Genomic DNA, 7,339 nt, shown 5'->3' on the forward strand with positions numbered 1-7,339 from the left:
GGGGGGGGGGGGACAAGTGGGGCAATTTGCCCCAGGCCCCCATGAGAGTTTTTCGGGACCCCTGGAGCAGGGTCCTTTACTTGCTCCGGGTGCTCCTGAAAACTCTCGCAGGGCCAGGGCCCCCAGAGCTTATTCTGCTCCAGGTCTTTGGCGGCGGGGGGTCCTTCTGCCCTGGGGCAGTGGAGAATGGGCCTGAGACGCTGGATCCCGGAGCTGGGAAGAAATACGGCAAAACAGGATGAGAAATCGACTGGGAGAAAGTGACGGGACCGTGAATCTCGTCCCAAGGAAACAGGATCCCAGCGGATCCAGCCTTCGCCAAGGACCAGTGACCAGCCCTGGCGTCTGTTCTGGCGTCTCAGGAGCCGAGGGTTTTACAGGTTTGTTTGTGGGAGCTTTTTCCTCCCCAGCTCTGCAGTCCAGCCATTACGGGAGGCACCTCGCCCGGCACTGGGACCCGGCCTCTCCTGGGAGCTGGGCACACGGGGACCCCTCACCTGTTGCTGGGACGCGGCCCCTCTGGGGGGCTGGGCACACGGGGATCCCTCGCCCAGTGCTGGGATGCGGCCCCTCTGGGGGGCTGGGCACACGGGGACCCCTCGCCCGGCACTGGGACCCGGTCCCTCTGGGGGGGCCGGGCACACGGGCACCCCTCGCCCGGCGTTGGGACCCGGCCCCTCTGGGGAGCTGGGCACACGGGGACCCCTTGCCTGTCGCTGGGTCGCGGCGCCTCTGGGGGGCTGGGCACACGGGGACCCCTCGCCCAGCGCTGGGACGCGGCCCCTCTGGGGGGCTGGGCACACGGGGACCCCTCGCCCGGCACTGGGACCCGGCCCCTCTGGGGAGCTGGGCACACGGGGACCCCTCGCCCAGCACTGGGATGCTCCCCTTCTGGGGGGGCTGGGCACACAGGGACCCCTCGCCCAGAGGTGGGACGCGGCCCCTCTGGGGTGGGACATGTGGGGCTCTCTGGGGTGGTGGACAGTGTCCAGGATTTGGAGCTGGATCCAGGTGTCCGGGGCAGCTCCCTACAGGGCCCCGCAGGGCCCCCGGAGACTGGGACAGGGAGTGGGACCCAGGGGAGGGAAAGAAGGGGAAATTGGACCCAGGCGTCCAGGATGGTGGGGAGGGAATGGATGGGGCATGGGACCCAGGCGTCCGGGACGCCAGCCTGAGGCAGCGGGATGGGGGGGTGCCCCTGGGGCCCTGCTGGCTGCGGCGCATCTCACACAGACCTGGGACGCGAGGCTGGGTGCAGATGAGGAGTTTATTGGCTCCCCGATGGTGCGGCCGGGCGGCTCCTCCCCAGACTCAGGCGCTGCCTTGGCTGGGGGGGCACCCCAGTGGAAGCCGACGGTGTAGAGGTAGGAGCCGGCCCGACCGCTGACGGCCCTCAGCAAGGAGCCCTGGGCTGCTGTGACGATGCGGTGCTGGCGGGACCCAACTGAGAGAGCCAATTCAGGACCAATTCCTCAAACAGGGCAGTCACAGCCCCAGGCTGGGGTTTTTCCACCTCTAAGGCAAACCAAACCAGCCAGACAAAAAGGACTTCGGTATCACCCCACTGGCTAACCACAAGTCACACAAGCAATTTCCTTAGACACTCCAGTCTCCCAGTATCACCACCAGTCCCACACGTCCTGGGGATGAATGGTTATGAAAACCAACTGCCAGGCTGGGGGGGACAGGGCTGGGCGGCAGGGGTTGGGGTCGGTAATAAGTCGGAGGGCACTGGCGCTCTGGGGGCAGGGCTGGTGAGGGGCTGCAGGTGGGAGGCATGAGGCCACCGCCGGGTGAAGGGGGCAGGGGCGGGTGGCGGGGTGTGAGGTCGGGAGTAGAGGAGGCACCGCAGAGCGGGGGGGCGATGGCGGAAGGGTGTGAAGGCAGGGGCTGAGAGGGGGCACTGGTAGGTATGGGGGGGCACAGGATGGGTAGGGGGCCAGGTGTTGTAGCAGGGGGTATGGGCGGCAGGGTGAGGCCGGCACTGGCGAGCTGGAGGCAAGAGGGCTGTGGGTTGGGGTCTGAGGGGCACTGCAGAGTGGGGGGTGACGGATGGTGTATAGGGGCTGCGGGGTGGGAGTTGGGGGCCGGCAGAGTGGGGGCGGGCTGGTGCGGGGGGCTGTGGGCAGGGGTGCGGGGACTGCAAGTGGGGCCAGGGGGCTGTGGTCGGGGCTAGGGGGGGGAACGTGCACCGGCGAGCTGAGGGGCCAGGGGGTGTGGGCGGGGTGGGGGCAACTGCAGAGTGGGGCAGGGGGTGCGGTTGGTGGCTGAGGAGGACTGGCAGAGGCTGGGGCCGGGGGTGCGGGCGGGGCTGAGGGGCCGCTGGCAGAGCTGGGGGAGGGGTTGCGGGTCGGGCTGAGGGGCCCCGCCATCTCCCAGGTCCAGAGTTCGCTAACTTGGAAACGCTGGAGCTGTGTGAGGGCCGGCTGTTGGGGCGTTGGGTGCAGTATGGGACCGAGCCAGAGCGTGAGCGTCGCTCCGTGCAGGTTAAAGAGCTCGTTAGCAAGTTCTCGTGGGTCGTCACGCCTCACTTGACCTTTCGACACAGCCCTGGGCCGCACCTTACTGTGTCGGGAAACCAGAGCGGGGCACTCTACTTAGGCCTCCCGGGCTGTGAGCATGTTACTGGGCGGGTTTTACAGGTTTTGTTTGTGGGAGCTTTTTCTCCCAAGCTCTGCAGTCCAGCCATTTACGGGAGGCACCTCGCCTGGCACTGGGACCGGCCTCTCCTGGGAGCTGCGGCACCACGGGGACCCCTCACCTGTTGCTTGGGACGCGGCCCCCTCGGGGGGCTGGGCACACGGGGGATCTCCTCGCTCCCGAGTGCTGTGATGCGGCCCTCTGAGGGGGCTTGGGCACACGGGGACCCCTCGCCGGCACTGGACCCGGTCCCTCTGGGGGCCGGCACACCGGGCACCCATCGGCCCGGCGTGTTGGGACCCGGCCCTCTGGGGGACGCTGGGCACCTACGCGGCGACCCCTTGCTGTCGCCTGGGTCGCGGCGCCTCTGGGGGCTGGGACACGGGGACCCCTCGCCCAGGCGGGCTGCGGACTGCCGGCCCCACCCTCTGGGGGCTGCGGCACACGGGGATCCCCTCGCCGGCACGGGACCCGGCCCCTCTGGGGAGCTGGGCACACGGGGACCCTCGCCCAAGCACTGGGAGTGCTCCCTTCTGGCGCGGGCTGGGCACACAGGGAATCCCCTCGCCAGAGGCTGGGACGGGCCCCTCTGGGTGGACATGAGGGCCTTCTGGGTGCGTGCGACAGTGTCCAGGGATTTGGAGCTCAGGATCCAGGGTGTCCGGGGCAGCTCCCTAACAGCGCCCCGCAGGGCCCCGGAGACTGGGACCAGGTGAGTTGGGACCCAGGGGAGGGAAGAAGGGGAATTGGACCCAGCGTCCAGGATGGTGGGAGGGAAGTGGTGGGGGCATGGGACCCAGGCGTCCGGGACGCCAGGCCTGAGGCAGCGGATGGGGTGCCCCTGGGGGCTTCGCGGCACCTGCTGGCTCGCTGCGGCGGCATCCTCACACAGCCTGGGACGCGAGGCTGGTGCAGGTGACGGGGCGTCTATGGTCCCTGAGGTGCGCCGGGCCCTCCCCCAGACTCAGGCGCTGCCTTGGCTGGGCGGGCACCCCAGTGGAAGCCGACGGTGTAGGAGGTAGGAAGCGGCCCGGACGCTGACGGCCCTCAAGCAAGGAGCCTGCGGCTGCTGTGACGATGCTGGTTGCTGGGCCGGGGACCAACTGAGGGAGCCAATTCAGGACCAATTCCTTCAAACAGGGCAGTCACAGCCCCAGGCTGGGGTTTTTTCCACCTCTAAGGGCAAACCCAAACCAGCCAGATAAAAGGACTTCCGGTATCACCCCACTGGCTAACCCCAAGTCACAAAGCATTTCCTTAGACACTCCAGTCTCCCAGTATCACCACCAGATCTCCACACGTCCTCGGGGGATGAATGGTTATGCAAAACCAACCCCCAGTAAAAGAAAAAGGTTCGTTTTCTCCCGATCCCAAAGGGACCAAGCCCCAGACCCAGGTCAATTATTGTATAGAGTAATATTTAAATAAAGATGAATACACAGAGTTTGGCATTCCAGTCATGTCATCGGGGAACATACAGAGTATGGGGGGACGCTGGTATTTGGTTATGGTGTTAGCATATATACATACTAGTCTGTAATGTCCCCAATGCGGGGTGTACGTGGGTTGTGGTCAAAGTATAGTAGTGGAGCAGTGCAGGGTACATCGCTCATCTAATTGGGTTACACATAGTCATGATTAGAGCAAGCAGGCCGGGTCATGGGGACAAGGGTGACCTCACGAGGTGGAATCCAGATCGGTGGGTTTCAGGACTTCAGGGGATGTAGGTTTAGTAGGGGGTTGTAAGGGGTTTCCCCCGACTCCCCCTGTGGGTGTGTGGAGCCACATCGGCTCATCCTGGTACTGGCGGTGGCGGTTGATTGTGTTCGGTGTAGATGTCCCTGGACCACCGGATCGTGTCGAGGACCATTGAACCGGTCTCATGAGTCGCGCATAGCCGACGGCCCACCCACAGGCCCTAAGTACTGTTCGTTACAGGGGTCCCAGGCGCCTAGCGTCCCGCGCATCAGGGCGTCGGCGTAAACCTCGTTAGCCCTTTTGCCCGCAAGGTGTTGTTCGTCAAGGGGTCTATTTTTTTCGAGTTTATGGGCTCGGCGCTCGCGGAATGCCGGGTTCCTGTTTCTCAAATGGGTTGTTTCACATCGAACAAGGATGATCTTTTTCCGCTCCGCGTCGCGTGCAACGATGTCTAGGCGCAGTGGGGCTGTCGGGACCGTTTGTCGGGGATGTGCGGTGACTGCAATTCTCACCGAGGTGTGGGCGCGATGGCCTTCACTAGGCCGGCTCCTGGACGGCGTGGTCATTGGCGCAGCTGCCATGCTCTGGCGTGGCGCTTGCAGCTGCACAGGACGTTTGCAGGGTCTCCCAGGTGTGAACCCGCACTTCCTGAGCGCTTGTCCCGTTCCCGTGACGATGGCTCCATAGACGGGACGCAGTTTAGTTGGAGCGCGGTGTATGAACCGCCCAGTTGGCGAAGCGGGTGAAGGCTGCCCGAGCGGGCAGGAAGTGGTTGCTGGAGTCCCACTTGCTGGCTCACCTCAAGGCCTTTTGCCCTTGGTCGGGTTTTTTCCGCAGGGTGTCCATGTTATGAGCACGTGGACGGCGGCCTTGAGGGACTTTCTCTAGCACGCCTCTGGCTCCGGGGCTGATGGTGATTTGCTGCCCTCACGTCCCGATCGCGGCACCAGACTCCCGTCCTGCCGGCTCCTCGCCTCCTTACCCAGCGGCAGGCCCATGTCGCTTCCCTTAGCTGTGTGCGTTGGCGTTGCGGATGCGCCGGGACCACAGCGAGGCGATGTCCCAACCATGTCTCGGCCCGAATTCGCCGTCCAGGGAGGCAGCTCAGGAAATGCCATACATCCTGGCCAGAGGAGGCCTGCCATTCGCTTCTCGGTGACAAGTGTGCAGGGCGGTCCGCACGACACATCAGATCTTACCACCCAAAATTCATGCTGTGCCAATCCTTTAAAATCGAAATATAAGGGAAAAAGGCTAGAGATGAGGAGCTAGAATTGGTTTAAATGGAATCAATTCCATTCATTTGCATGCAAAGTCCTTTAGTTCAGGCGCTTTTGTAACAGGATGGGTAAAACTGCAGTTCAACCAGTCCTGGAACATTCCCCGGCTGGGATGCGCCGTCATCAGTCCTTTGTGCAGAGCTTCAGCTTGTAGCAAGTCCCTCCAGAGGGTAAGGAAGCAGGAATGAGACAGGATGGAATGAGCATCAGCCTTTATAGGCTTTTTCATGGGTAAGGACACTTCTTTGTTTCCTACTGTGGAAGTTACAGCAAATGGAGTCTGCAGTCACTGGGCAGTCCCTGCCACACCCTGCCTGAAAGTTCACAAGGCGTATCCGCCTCCTCTCAATGGAGTCAATTGTTGAGCTTTGATGCGTCTTAATGGGCCATATCAGCAGGCTGGGCCAGCAGCTAACCGCCAACTTGTCTGGGGTGTTCACCCAGCACTGCAGCACCAATTTGAAAATACAGACAGTACAGAGCCATATCATAAAGTTCAAACTTACAAAATGATACAGACACACAATGACAGCATTACCATATCCCAGGCACCCGTACCTGGGTTTAGACACCTTATCTGACCCCTTTACATAGGATTTGGTGCCACTACAGGACCTCGTTGAACCATGTTCTATCTATGGTCCCAGTACTCAGTAACGTCACAGCCGCGGGCAGCGCAGGAAGGTGCCCCCGCTCTGGTTCCCGACACAAGGAAGGTGCGGCCCGGCTGGTGTCGAAGGTCAGTGAGGGTGACGACCCCAGAACTTGTAACTGGCCTTAACCTGCACGACGACCTCACCGCCTGGCTCCAGGTCCATACTGCACCCAGACGTCCCCAACAGGCCGGCCCGTTTCACCAGCTTCCAGGCGTTCTCCAAGTAGCGAACTCTGGATCCTGGGAGTGGCGGGTTGCCCTCAGCCCGACCGCAGCCCCTCCCCAGCTCTGCCAGTTGCCCCTCAGCCCCGCCCGCAGCCCCCTGGCCCCCAGCTCTCAGTCCTCCTCGCCACCACACACGCCCCGACCGCAGTGCCCCCCTCCCCCCAGCTACCCCTGCCCCTCAGCTGCCGTGCACTTCCCCCCAGCCCTCGCCACAGCCCCCTGGCCCCAGCTTTGCCGGTGCCCCTGCAGCCCCGAGCCCACAGCCCCTGGACCCAGCTTTTGCAGTGTCCCCTCAGCCCCTGCCCACAGCCCCCGCCAGCCCAAGCCTGTCCTCCCATCTCTGCCGGTGCCCCTCCTCCCACCCTGCGCCTCCTACCAGCCCTCCCTGTCCCCCCAGCTCTGCCAGTGCCTCAGGCCAGCCCACAGCCTCTGCCCTCCAGCTCTGCCAAGTAGTGCCCCTCAGCCCTGGCCCATAAGCCCCTGTAGCCCGCCCTGTCCCCCTTAGCCCGAGTCCTTGTTCCCCCCAATCTACCAGTGCCCCTCAGCCCCTGCCCACAGCCCCTGCCAGGCCCAGTCCTGCCCCCCCAGCTCTGCCCGGTTTGCCCCTCACTCCCGACTCACAGCCCTTGCCAGTCCCAGCCCTGCCCCAGGCCGCTGGTTGCCCATCACTCCCCCCCTTGCAGCCCTCTCAGCCCAGCCCTTTCCCCCAGAGGCTGCCAGTGCCCCTCCTCCCGACCCGCAACCCCTGCCAGCCCAGCCGTCCCCCTCCAGCTCTGGCAGTGCCCCTCACTCCCGACCCGCAGCCCCTGGCCAGCCCAGCCCTTGCCCCCCAGCTCTGCAG

Source organism: Chelonoidis abingdonii, chromosome 4 (assembly GCF_003597395.2).
Source record: "Chelonoidis abingdonii isolate Lonesome George chromosome 4, CheloAbing_2.0, whole genome shotgun sequence".
Taxonomy (NCBI): domain Eukaryota; kingdom Metazoa; phylum Chordata; order Testudines; family Testudinidae; genus Chelonoidis; species Chelonoidis abingdonii.